The 14,291-nt window shown below is 38.5% G+C and overlaps 2 long non-coding RNA genes across 3 annotated transcripts in view; one reads left to right on the top strand and one right to left on the bottom strand.

The window, feature by feature from the left end:
- LOC308194183 overlaps positions 1-14,291 on the bottom strand; it is an 87,149-nt gene that overhangs the window by 45,319 nt on the left and 27,539 nt on the right. For both annotated transcript variants that reach the window (XR_013950364.1, XR_013950365.1), the window contains exon 2: positions 13,932-14,071. This is a non-coding gene — a long non-coding RNA (uncharacterized lncRNA). The remainder of the gene's footprint in view (positions 1-13,931; positions 14,072-14,291) is intronic.
- Positions 3,236-14,291, top strand: part of LOC308194181 — a 43,799-nt gene continuing 32,743 nt past the window's right edge. Inside the window, exons 1-2 of the long non-coding RNA XR_013950362.1 lie at positions 3,236-3,292; positions 6,607-6,737. This is a non-coding gene — a long non-coding RNA (uncharacterized lncRNA). The remainder of the gene's footprint in view (positions 3,293-6,606; positions 6,738-14,291) is intronic.

The following is a 14,291-nucleotide window of genomic DNA, read 5'->3' as shown; positions in this document are numbered from 1 at the left end:
AGGACATTAAACAGTTGTCTACCTTGCCTGGTCTCTCAGAGGACCCTTCTGTTGTGGGGTTGCTGAGGGTTGAAGAACAGCAAGTGCCGATCGCTACCACAACTGTGCACCGGCGGCAATATCGCACCAACCGAGACTCCCTGAGTCCCATCCATAAGCTAATTCGTCAACTGGAGAGCCAAGGAGTGATCAGCAAGACTCATTCACCTTTTAATAGTCCCATATGGCCAGTGCGAAAGTCTAATGGTGAGTGGAGACTAACAGTGGACTACCGTGGCCTGAACGAAGTCACGCCACCACTGAGTGCTGCAGTGCCGGACATGCTAGAACTCCAGTATGAACTGGAATCAAAGGCAGCCAAGTGGTATGCCACAACTGATATCGCTAATGCATTTTTCTCCATCCCTCTAGCAGCACAGTGCAGGCCACAGTTTGCTTTCACTTGGAGGGGAGTCCAATATACTTGGAATCGGCTGCCCCAGGGGTGGAAACGTAGCCCTACCATTTGCCATGGACTGATCCAGACTGCACTGGAGCAGGGGGAAGCTCCTGAACACCTGCAGTACATCGATGACATCATTGTGTGGGGTGACACTGCAGAAGAAGTTTTCGAGAAAGGGAAGAAAATAGTCCAAATCCTTCTGAAGGCCGGTTTTGCCATAAAACAGAATAAAGTTAAAGGACCTGCACGAGAGATCCAGTTTTTAGGAATAAAATGGCAAGATGGACGTCGTCAAATCCCAATGGATGTGATCAACAAAATAACAGCTATGTCTCCACCAACTAGCAAAAAAGAAACACAAACTTTCCTAGGTGTCGTGGGGTTTTGGAGAATGCATATTCCAAATTACAGTCTGATTGTACGCTCTACCAAGTAACCCGTAAGAAGAATGATTTCGAATGGGGCCCTGAGCAACGACAAGCCTTTGAACAAATTAAGCAGGAAATAATTCATGCAGTAGCCCTCGGGCCAGTCCGAACAGGACCAGATGTAAAGAATGTGCTCTACACCGCAGCCGGGGAGAATGGTCCCACCTGGAGCCTCTGGCAGAAAGAACCTGGGGAAACTCGAGGTCAACCCCTGGGGTTTTGGAGTCGGGGATACAGAGGATCTGAGGCCCGCTATACTCCAACTGAAAAGGAGATATTGGCAGCATATGAAGGAGTTCGATCTGCTTCAGAAGTGGTTGGTACTGAAGCGCAGCTCCTCCTGGCACCCTGACTGCCGGTACTAGGCTGGATGTTCAAAGGAAGGGTCCCCTCTACACATCATGCAACTGATGCCACATGGAGCAAGTGGGTTGCACTGATTACTCAGCGGGCTCGAATAGGAAACCCCAGTCACCCAGGAATCTTGGAGGTGATTATGGACTGGCCAGAAGGCAAATACTTTGGGATATCATCAGAGGAGGAGGTGGTCCGTGCTGAAGAAGCCCCACTGTACAACAAGCTACCGGAAAATGAGAAGCAATATGCCTTGTTCACTGACGGGTCCTGTCGTATTGTGGGAAAGCATCGGAGATGGAAAGCTGCTGTATGGAGTCCTACACGACGAGTTGCAGAAGCTGCTGAGGGAGAAGGTGAATCGAGTCAGTTTGCAGAAGTGAAAGCCATTCAGCTGGCTTTAGATATTGCTGAACGAGAAAAGTGGCCAGTTCTCTATCTCTATACTGATTCATGGATGGTAGCAAATGACAGCAATGGAAGCAGAACAACTGGCAGCGCAGGGGCAAGCCCATCTGGGCTGCGGCATTGTGGCAAGATATTGCTGCCCGGGTAGAGAACCTGGTTGTAAAGGTACGCCATGTAGATGCTCATGTGCCCAAGAATCGGGCTACTGAAGAACATCAAAACAACCAGCAGGTGGATCAGGCTGCTAAGATTGAAGTGGCTCAGGTGGACCTGGACTGGCAACATAAAGGTGAATTATTTATAGCCCGATGGGCCCATGACACCTCAGGCCATCAAGGTAGAGATGCAACCTACAGATGGGCTCGTGATCGAGGGGTGGACCTGACCATGGACACTATAGCACAGGTTATTCATGATTGTGAAACATGTGCTGCAATCAAGCAAGCCAAACGGTCAAAACCTCTTTGGTATGGAGGACGATGGCTGAAATATAAATATGGAGAGGCCTGGCAGATTGATTACATCACACTCCCTCAAACCCGCAACGGCAAGCGCCACGTACTTACAATGGTGGAAGCAACCACCGGATGGCTGGAAACATATCCTGTGCCCCATGCCACCGCCCGGAACACTATCCTGGGCCTTGAAAAGCAAGTCCTATGGCGACATGGCACCCCAGAGAGAATTGGGTCAGACAACGGGACTCATTTCCGAAACAACCTTATAGACACTTGGGCCAAAGAACATGGGTGGGTGTATCGCATCCCCTATCATGCACCAGCCTCTGGAAAAGTTGAACGATACAATGGACTGTTGAAGACTACACTGAAAGCAATGGGTGCTGGGACATTCAAAAATTGGGATACAAATTTGGCAAAGGCCACCTGGTTAGTCAATACTAGGGGATCTGCCAACCGAGCTGGACCTGCCCAATCAAACCTGTTACGCACTGTAGAAGGGGATAAAGTTCCTGTAGTGCACGTAAGAAACATGCTGGGTAAAACAGTCTGGGCTACTCCTGCCTCAGGAAAAGGCAAAACCATTCGTGGAATTGCTTTTGCTCAGGGACCTGGATGCACTTGGTGGGTAATGCAAAAGAATGGGGAGGTCCGGTGTGTACCTCAAGGGGATTTGATACTGGGTGAGAATAGCTCATGAGTTGAATTGTAGTATGTTAATTATTATATAATACTGTATGTCATCACTACCATGATTGCTATATATCATAGATGAAAATGGTGATTAATTACAAGGTATTGAAAAGAGTGTAACCTGAGCATGACATAAATGGTATGGAATAAGGGGTGGATAACTGTCCTGGTTCCAGTTAGGACAGAGTTAATTTTTCCTCATAGTAGCTGGTAGGGTGCTATGTTTTGGATTAGGATGAGAAGAGCGCTGATAACATGCTGATGTTTTAATTGTTGCAGAGCAGTGTTTACACCAGGCCAAGGACTTTTCGGCTTCTCGCTCTGTCCTGCCAGCGAGCAGGCTGGGGGTGCAGCAGGAGCTGGGAGGGGACAGACCCAAGACAGCTGACCCAAACTGGCCAAAGGGGTATTCCATACCATCTGACGTCATGCTAAACAATATATAGGGGTGGCTGGCCGGGGTGGGGGGCCGGCTGCTCGGGGATAGGCTGGGCATCGGTCAGCGGGTGGTGAGCAATTGCATTGTGCATCACTTGTTTCTTACACATTATTATTATTAATACTATTATCATTATCACTATTATTATTATTATTGTTATTATTATATTCCTGTCTTAATAAACTGTCTTTATCTCAACTCACCGGCTTCACTTTCCCGTTTCTCTCCCCCATCCCAGAGAGGGAGGGAGTAGGGTGAGCGAACGGCTGTGTGGTGTTTAGCTGCCAGCCGGGTTAAACCACAACAAGTATACGCTATAGCATCTTAATATTGACCAGGCTGACTAGTTTAGAATCTGTCTCATAACTAAGTTTAATCAGAATTTAAAAATTACATTTTTCTGATGCTTTCATCAGTTCTAGCCTGTATTGCAAGGACAATCAATATATTTTTTCTGTGAGATATCCAGGATAATACATAGGAACAGTTCTCAGAACAAGCCTGGAATATAGGACTTCTCTGTCAGGATGATTGCTTTAAACTATTAGGCCATCGAGTCTCCTCTTCTCCACCTCGCTGGTTCACTGTATCTTGAATCCTACCTTGCTCAGTGAACCAGGCTCAACAAAAGTCACTGACATGACAGTAGAAATTCACTCATCCTTTGTCTCCTGCTTTTTTGGACTAATTTAAACCTGCATATCTGAGTCAAAACTGGATCTAGCTTCTGTGATGAGGTGAAGCTAGATCTACTTTTTAACTATGAAGAGTGTTCAATACTAAATTGCTAGCTTCACAAACACCACTCAGGAATTGTACTGGGGAGTACATAATTTGAAAGGGTAAAAGGGTAAGCATTGTTGTTTGGGTAGCCAAACATGCAGATAATTAATGTATTAGTATCATCACTTCAAAATTAAAAAATGGCATTTGCAAGAGGAGTTCAGTTGTGGAAACCCAACAGTAGGATAAATAGCAAATAGCAGGAGAAAATATCCATGTATTATTGAAAATGATGAAAAAGTGCAATATGGTATACAATTTCTCCTCCTCCTTTTGTTTCATTTTTATTTCAACCTTAAACAGAGAGGAGGCCCCAAAGAAATAAGGACACATTAACCCTTATATGCTGTTTTGAGTACACCATTCATTTCTTATCCCATGTTTTTATTTGAACACTTCTGACATAGTGGTAAGCTAGTTTAATGAAGTATGAAATTAAATCCACCAAACTATTTTAGTAAGTCAAATTATGACTAACATTGTTATCTGATTTTAGTCAGTTTTCTTTCTATTGTTGTACATTTAGAATGCATAGCAGCCCTAAGGGGAATTTTAGCTATGCAAGGAGAGTCAACATGATAATTATATGAGTAATTATCTAGGCAGGACCTTGTGTCAAAATCTGCCTAGGATACTACTCCTAATACAGTTTCCCATATTTCCTGTAACATCATTTGCTCATTGTCATTAGCATTTTTTCTAGGTATAAAAATGCATATACACAGAGACATGGGAAGGAAAATTGAAGACATTAGAACTTCAAATTATGCTTCTATTTAAATTGAATATAAATATGCAAATAAAACACCTCTGAGTGCATTTCCCATTTCTTGTCACAGATATGGCTATGTAACCCTTTCTTTTTAAAATATTTTCTATATCTAGTTCCACAATAATTGTCTACTGAAATAAATCCCTAAGTACCAATACTAGTTGATACATATTTATTGTTATAATGAAAATGAATGAAATCTCATCTCATTTGACAAAAAGTAAATGAGATTACATGTGTTGCAATAATTTGATGGCATAATGCAGACTTGTTTTCCTTGATATCTTAATTACCCTTTCTGGATATAAAGGAAGATGAATTTTACTGTTTTTATCCTGTTTCTTAATGAAACTACAGATTCTTCATTTCTGTAAGATTGCTATGTACATATCTTAATGTGATATGCAGATTACGTATATGTAATTTTAATATGAATTTTATATGTATAGAATTATTTATGCATTATATATACAGAGAAATTATATATTAAATATATTCTTTGTCAAATTTGTCATTCTAAGACTAAAAAGAAAATTTTACCTATATTAATGCTATGAAAATATTGTGCTAACCTACTGTAGGAAAAATTTATAGTGGCAGGAATTCAAATTGCTCAAAAACATTTTGACCAAGAAACATAATACAATTATTGTTTCTCAAATTATGGAAGATATTTAAAATGTTTTTATTAAGCTGATCATATTTACAATACACTATATTAAATATTTATGAGTTTAATATTTAATAGTTTCTTAATATATTTAATATTTCATTAGACTATTTTTTGATCAGCTTTGCTGAGTGTGCAGAAATCTATCTCATGTTTTCTCGGGGTAAATATTTAATTTGGTTTCTTTTTTTACTTTCTTAGATTCTAAGGCTTTAAATGGAAAGCAAGCATCCCAAGTGAAATTGCAAAACCAGAAATTTACTCACCTCTTTTTCTTTATAGGTTTTAGGACTAAGCAGCAAGTGCCAGTTATCTGCATTTTCACCAGACATGCCCAGTTTTGTCCCTTTTTTTGGCCTTGAAGGCCTGATTCACTTTCTATATCCAGATCGCACCTATTTGATCTAGTGTTTTAACAAACTCTGAAGAGGAGTCTCCCTTTATGAGTAGCACAATCATTTGGGATGCTTGCCAAAAGGGGGTCCAGGCTCTGGCTGGCACCAGCCAATTCGACAGGGTGATAGTGTCTCTTGGTTAGCAAGCTCATTGTGGGGGGAAGCCTCCTCCCAGCTCCTGCCACAAGGAATAAGTAACATAAATTGCTCCAGTATTGCCTGGAGCAAAGACTGGAAATGTGGTCTGATATCTCAGATGAGTGCCCTAACCACTGCACTATAGATTCTCTCTAGTCCAGTGAATTTAATTATTCTGCTGAAAACTGAGCAGGAGGTAGAGAGAGTGCCCTGTGCCAAACTTGGCATGAACGTGCTGTTTGCTGTGCTCTGTGATCTGCCTGCTCACACCCCCTCAAGCACACTTTTTTATTCTCAAATCTCTAAATTTCTCCTTACAGAGAAACTGTGGGTGGATAATTCTGATTTTCAGATGCAGAAGGGATGTACTTGCTGAGTTTTGTGACTTTCTGTTTAGGTTTAGCTCCAATATTTAAAACGCCTTTGCTCTTTACATGCTTGAGGTTCCTTTCTTTTCCATGGCCTGTGGGGAAGGGTAATGTAATATACCAATTCCATAGCAAATGTGACTTTAAAGAGAAGAGGCAAAAGAAGACAGAATATGAAAATAATAGTAATAAGGTCACAAAACTGTATAAACTAGCTATATACACTGCTAATATATTTTGTCATATTTTTTTTTTTAGCACTCCAGACTCCCGTGATGCCCATCTGCTTCTGTTGACTAGTTTCTGTTGCATTTCCTGAAAGCTGTTTGTTCTGAGAAATCTGAGTGTGAATGACAGTCTTACATATTACTTCGAGGAAATCAGTAGTAGTGAGTACAATACAAGATCTCAAACGTGTTGGTTAAGTGATGCCAAAGAGCAGACTTAAAATGTAGGGTGGTTTACAGTTCTCATGACACACAGTACCAAAGCATTCATTAGAATTCTTGCAATGTTTCTGCTTATTTTCAAAAAGTATGTAAGCTGTAAAAATGGATGACAGACAGACAAGCTTTATGTCTTGGGCAATGTGTGATTAAATTATAGCAATTTAAGCTAAAATATATGAAGAATTATCATTTTGGAATGCTGTTTGCTAAAAATGTCTTCTTTACTTAGAGTGCTATAAGGGTTTAGTCTGAAATTTTTAATATCTGTGTCCTTTATCAAAAAAAAAAAAATCTGTTGGAGAACACAGTATCCAGCACTGCCTAGTTCACTTGTTCTTCAATATCTCTGAAAAACTATTAATTGCCATTTACATTGCCACGTAAGATGTAATCAGAGGGGCTGTTTTTCAAAAGGATATAGCTTAAAAAGTGCTAGTACAAAAACATAGTACAAACATTATAAAGGTGGTTCCATGAGCAGTGTGGGTCTTCCCAGTGAGAAATCTCTACTGTCTGATACCACAGCTGACCTCAGCCACTCCCTCTGATACAGACTGACTGCAATGCAGAACTTCTTCCAAGGCTTTGTTGCTTACTTTCTCAACATTTGTAGGAAGTTAATTTCTTCAAAACCTCTACTGTACCTTATAACTTTTAATAAATTTATTAAATGGAAGATGACAGAGCAATTGCTGAAGACTTAAGGCTTTATACAAACCCCACACAATGAAAATGATAGCCATATCAGTCAACATCAATTTTATAGATTAAAGCTTGTTTGTCTGGTTGTTCTATAGTATTCATTAATAGACAACTGACCCAATATTTATTTATTTATTGTCTTGTGTGTTCTTTCCTCTTAATTTTTATTTCACAATTCTTTTCCAAATGTAAACTCTGGAAGCTACTCCTGCAGTTATTTCAGAAAGATCTGACATTCGGCTATTGGCTCTTTTATGTCTGGTGTCTCCTTCCTGTCTGCACACAAGAATATGAAAAAGTGATGGACAGATAACATCGGACTAATTTTTCATTTATGCTGCAAATAAGCCCATAATGGTCAAGAGGAGAATGACTGTCTAGTGCATTAAGGCCTAAGAGAATGACAGGAAAGTATAAAAAGCCACATTGTTCAGAAAATCCCCAAATCCAAATGCAATTGAAGCTGAGTAAAGCACATTAAACAGATGACACATGACAATCTTCTGCTTTTGGACAAAAGACAAACTTCCACTACAGCACAGAGTTTGACACAGTATCCCTCTGATATGATCAGAATAGCTTCTGTGAACTTTCGTATATTTCCATTTAGCAATTTCTTGCGATGTCTATATTTACTGTATCCGTACTTCTGGTATTTCTCTATCCTCAAGCCTCATTTTAATTTCCTCTCAGTGAGAACTATCAATATTAGCACGTAAATATTCCATACCTGTGCTTGTTTTACTTGGAAAGAATTTAGAAGGCCCAGTTTAACTTTTATTCACCAGCTGTATCAGAAACCAAACTATCACGTGCCACCTTCCAAGCCCACTGCTCTGCATAAGGCACTATAGATCAGGCTTTGGCTTATAGGAATGTTTTTTTCCAGGGAGACACCCCAATTCAGACCTCTCTGCCTGAAGGAGATTATACTGGAGATGGCACAGGTTAAAATATCAAACATGTCTCTTCCCCAAGAACCAGGATTATCAATAAAAAATGAAATGTGTTTACTTATTCCCCTGGAGGACCTGGCAAACAAGAAAAGAAAACTGCAGGACCTTTAAAGCTCCTGTTGTAACAGCCATTCAATGTAGATGTTAGAGCTTTGTTTTGACACCTTATTTTTTTTTTCCCCACTGAATAACCAGATGAAGAAAGTGCTGTGTCAGAATCCAAACCTAAAGTGAGAAATACTTTAGAGGAGATTATCCTTCCAGTTTGTTTTAAATCTGTTAGTGACATAAAAGTAGAATGTTTTAGTTCAGAGGTTTACCTTATCAGTGCTATTAACAAATGCCTCATAAAGCATTGATGGAAAATCAATTTAGAGCTACTGCACTATCATAATTACAAATTTTCAAAAGCCCCTCAATGCTTGTTTACATAATATACCATAATGGCTCTCAAGTGATCATTTATATCTGCCACATAAATAACACAGTTTTAGAAGCTCTTCATAGCATGCATTTACCTAGTTGTCCCAATATGCCTGTGAAAACTTGGCCTGACCATTTATGTATTAATAGATAACTTGGTTGTTTATTTGGTGTTTTCTTACTTTTCTAATTTCTCGACACACAAGATAGCAGTTACTTACTTTCTGCGTATAATCCTTGCACAGCAACTCTAACAATTTGTTAGCACACGTAAAACTTGGAAAGAGGCATAGAAGAGAATACAAGGACATAAAGTTCAGAAAATCATATGTGAAACCACAAATAAATTATACACAACTTACATCTTGACCTGGTGGGGTATGCCAAGACTAGCTTCTTCTTTTTGTGAGGCAATTATTCACAATACTAAATTAGAAATTGATAAAGCATTTCTGAGTATATTAAAAGATGCAAACCAGAAAGAACATAAAGGACTTTTTAAACAAGTCTTACTTGGCAAAGTATAGTTTTAAGGAGCTTTTTTGGAGATACCAATATATTGCTGAGCATTTTTGTGCAGATTTTCTTCTTAAATAAGATGGCAATAACACACACATTTGTTTGGAAATCTAACAAATGGTTGAAAAAGACTGTCATTATGAACTAGCTGAAGATGTACTGAGTAACAGGAAATATATAGGAGAAGACAGAACATAGACTCCACATGTACAACTTATGCTCAATATTTTTTTATATTAAACAGAAAAAAGATCCAACTTCTCCCCAGAAACTTGGCAGTACTGAAGATTAGTCTTCATATTACTAGTCTCTAATCAGGATAAATCTGTGTAGAAGATAGTATTAGATTTAGATCAATGACTAATTTTTAACGTGATTATAAGCCATATATATAACTGCATCATCATTATGTATCTCCAAATGAGATTTTCGTTGTTAGATCCTTTGGTTTCAATATATTGATTATAAGATTGTTTAGTTGTCTAATCACACAGGACCATGATGATTTACTAAAATATAGCTAGAGAATGTAGCCACAAGGTGAAAGTAATCACAAAAGTTTAAGTCTCTGGTACCATACTGAAAAGCATCGCTGTGCTTACCCGGAACAGTGCTTCAGAACACATCATTATTCAACAGTTGACCTGTATTCCTTGGACTAGTAAATGGTTAAACAGTTGCCATTAGGTGCCATACAAAGACCTTAAGTCCTCACCCTCGATTAAGAATTTGTGAAGTACAGCCATGGATCTGGATATTAAAAAAGCTTTTTAATCTTTCTGTCATATGTGGCATTCTAAGGAACCCTGAAGAGACAGCTAGAAAATTAGGAGCAAAACACTGAATCCTTGTGCATGGAAATCATGCTCAGGATGTCAGATGAATACTTAAAAACACAGTATCCACTTAACAAAATATAAATGTGGGTTAATGTTCTTTTTCCATCTATATTCTTATTCTATGACAAATGAAAGGAACCTCGTTACAATGATTTATTGTCAGCTTCTGACTTCAGAACTCAATTCATTCAATTGTGTTTTAAAGAGTTATCTACAGGTATATACACTGGACAAAGTAATATACTAGTTACTTTGAAAGACTGAATAACAATACAAAGATTAATTACACTGTAAGGGACTAATAATTAGTAAGCTCATCTGGCCCTTTCAGAAGCAATTGCAATAAGCTTGTTTTTTGCATTCAAAATCTGCTATTTATCCCTTTTAAAGCAATGCAATTATTATCTATATGCAGATGTGCTGCATATGAATGTGTAACAGAGAGGTCTAGTTACACACAAAATAATACTTTCTGAGCATCAAAGGAGAACAGATGTGATCAAGTCCAGCTCAACCAGAACTGCTATACCACTATACAGAATTATTTACTATATCCTGACTGAGAGTACTGGGAAGTTAGTCTCACTAAGCCATGGATAAGAATTCTTCTGTACTTTAACTCAACTGACTTCGTTAAAGTTACATCAGAAATGAAGCTTTCTAACAGGTTTTCTTTCTCCGCATCAATAAAATATTAACAGCCAGTTGAAATGGACTGAGATTAAATGCACTATAAAAAAAAAAAAGTACTAGTAGAAAATATGTGATGCTTTTCAAAATTTCATATAAAGTCATTAGCATGTTTAAGAAAAGAAGTTTAGACATAGATGAATAAGTAATAGTGAAAGGTAAATCGTGTTGGCACAGTTCAAATAACCTGAAATAGGCTGAACTTTCCACTGAACTGCACTGAAGATTAAGAACTTCCTAATGTATCTTTTAGAACAACAAAAAAAAAAAAATAGAGAAACGTTATCAAATACATGTTTAACTACTGCTAAAGTACTTACATTTTCAAATTTAATCAGTTGTGTAAGTAACAAAGTGCATATACATTAGAAAAAAATTCCTACCATCACTCTATCAGGCGTACAATAATTTCCACAACACAAACAAATGCTTATCCTATGCTAGAAGTCTAGTCTGTGCACAAATAATCAAATAATTACTGAAAAACTCAAAGGAGTAACAGAAAAAAATTTCAAGCTGCTAATCTTTATCTATGTGTTTTCAGGTCAAGTTGCTTCGATTTTTAATTCCCTTCCTAACTACTGCAACAAGCATCTCTCTATGCCATGGCCTAACTTTTCTGGGTTAAGTACATCTACCCTGACAGCAAAATTATACTGTTCATATCACAGCAGCAGAGGTCTTGTTTGCTTTTTCTTATTGGCAGAGCTAAGCTCTAAGTGGTTGTAAGCTAAATGCTATTAATATATTGCCGGATAAAATAAAACAGTTGATAGCTATTGTGCCAATAAATGATCACAGATTTTGAAATAATAAATAAATAATCAGCTATAGTTGATATAGATTATTTAGTGTAAGCTTTTAATTGCCATGTGTTTCCAGCACTGGAGGGCCAAGTGCCAGGTCCTGCACTTGGGGCACAACAAGCCCATGCAGTGCTACAGGCTGGGGGAAGAGTGGCTGGAAAGCTGCCCGGCAGAAAGTGACCTGTGGGTATTGGTCAATAGCTGTCTGGATATGAGCCAGCAGTGTGCACAGGTGGTCAAGAAGGCCAACACCATTCTGGCTTATATCAGGAATTGTGTGGCCAGCCGGACTAGGGAAGTGATTGTCCCCCTGTACTCGGATCTGGTGAGGCCGCACCTCAAATACCGTGTTCAGTTTTGGGCCCCTCACTACAAGGACATCAAGGTGCTGGAGTGTGTCCAGAGAAAAGCAACGAAGCTGGTGAGGGGTCTGGAGAACAAGTCTTATAAGGAGCAGCTGAAGGAGCTGGGATTGTTCTGCTTGGAGAAAAGAAGGCTCAGGGGGGACATTGTTGTACTTTACTTAAATTAGTTTAAAGCAGGTTGTAGTGAGGTGGGGATCAAGCACTTCTGCCAAGCATCAAGTGATAAGGGGAAACAGCCTCAAGTTGCACCAGCAGAGGTTTAGGTTGGATATTAGGAGAAATTTCTTTATTGAAAGGGTTGTGCAGCATTGGAATAGGCTGCCCAGGGAAGTGGTTGAGTACCGTTCCTGAAGGTCTTCAAGAAACATGTAGATGTAGAACTTAGTAGCATGGTTTAGTGGTGGTCCTTAGTACTGGGTTAAAGGTTGGACTAGATGATCCTAGAGGTCTTTTCCAACCTGAATGATTCTATGGCTTTGAAACCATTCCTGTCCATCACACTGTGTCTTCACAATGACTTCACAATGACTTCACAAGGAATAAAATTCGTGTTCACTTTCCTTTTCCAGTTCATGAATTGATTCTGATTTCATTCTGTATTTCCTTAGAAGTTATACATGTAATTTGACCCTAAATATGATAATTCTTTTATACTACTTCATAGCAATCTGTTCCTTTTACCCTCCACAGAAAGCTGAATAAACCAGCTATTTAGATTATACTTAATACTAAAGGTCTGTGGAAGATAAGTCTTCAGTTCCTTGGCAAGTTTTGAGCTTTTACATTTTGATCTGTATTAAAATGAAAATGAATAATTTTTAATACAGTATCAATGGTGTGCTGAAATATGAAAATCAATGTCATCAAATTTGCCCATCTTTTTCCTTTTCTCTTTGCTCTCATACTCTTTTTCTGTTTTCTCTAATATTAACAGCAACCAGAAGAATCAGGATTAGAAAATCCTTCCTAGTGAAAATTTTGCTGAAGCCAATATATGTCTGCGAAATATCATATTCAGTAAATCCACATGATTACAAGAAATTTTATTTTTAGAAAAGGGTGCCAGTTATCCTTTTTTTTTTACTAAGCATGTCACCTCACAGAAGAGCATTAGGACTTATTCCAGTGGCAAAATGGGATGAGCCAGACAAGAAGGGGGTTAAATTCCAGGGTAAAGAATTCTTCATTGAAAACATCATATTCTGTGTTTTTTCTAATGCCTTCCTCAGCACTTGAGAGAGGATCCTGTGCTGCTTTTAAGTGAAAAGATGATGTCTAACTAAAGATCCAGCAGCTAAGTAGAAAATTCTACAAGCTAACGTGTTAACACATTTCCAACAAATTTGTAGATGTTGCACATGGTAGTAAATTCTCTGCAGTTTGATCCTCCTGTATGTGAGCACTGCATCTTTCACACCAAATGCAAATAAAAGTTATATTTAACTACAAATACTTTCAGAACTGGCAAAACACTACTAGCAATCTAATGTTCTGGATGGCAAATTTCACAAATACTGTTCTCAGCTAAGAACTCCCAACAATACCACAACCAAGAATTTCAATATCATTTACCCTTAACCAATACAGCTTCTTAAGTCTTATTTGCAAAAAAAAAAGAAGCCTATGTGTACAAACTTTTACATTACCTAAAAATGTGACCAAATTTCTGTGTCCTTGAATTATCACCACAGATACATATAGTGCTTTACAATTTTGCTCGCTTGTATTAGGTACGATGCTGAAAAATGAATGGACATGTGTAGACTAAAATAATCAATTCATATCAGCCTCTCAACAACACTTTGAGAACCAGAGTTCTGCTTTCCTTTTTTACCTTTCTGTCAATCCACGGTTTGTCTTCTGGCATTTCCGTATCAAACGGTTCCTGATTTGCAGATGTGAATTCATTCTCTTCTCCAGATACTCTTTTCCCCAGTCATTTCTAATCTTTCTTCCTTTGGCACGAAATCTTACCTATGGACATGGTAGTTACAGATACACTGAAATTATGTTTGATCAATTTTTGACTACAATCTGTCCTTCTTTTGGACTGTCATGTTTACAGTGCTTCCTAGTCTTTGACCTTAGTTTATTTAGAACACAAAAACAGCTTTTGTCTTGACCTGGAACTTCACAAACACCTTTGAGACTGATTGTGCACCTTACTCACTCCTAATTTGGTCATAACACTGAA

The sequence above is a fragment of the Anser brachyrhynchus genome, assembly GCF_964034855.1.
Source record: "Anser brachyrhynchus genome assembly, chromosome: 4".
Taxonomy (NCBI): domain Eukaryota; kingdom Metazoa; phylum Chordata; class Aves; order Anseriformes; family Anatidae; genus Anser; species Anser brachyrhynchus.
This window is presented reverse-complemented; position numbering and strand designations above follow the sequence as displayed.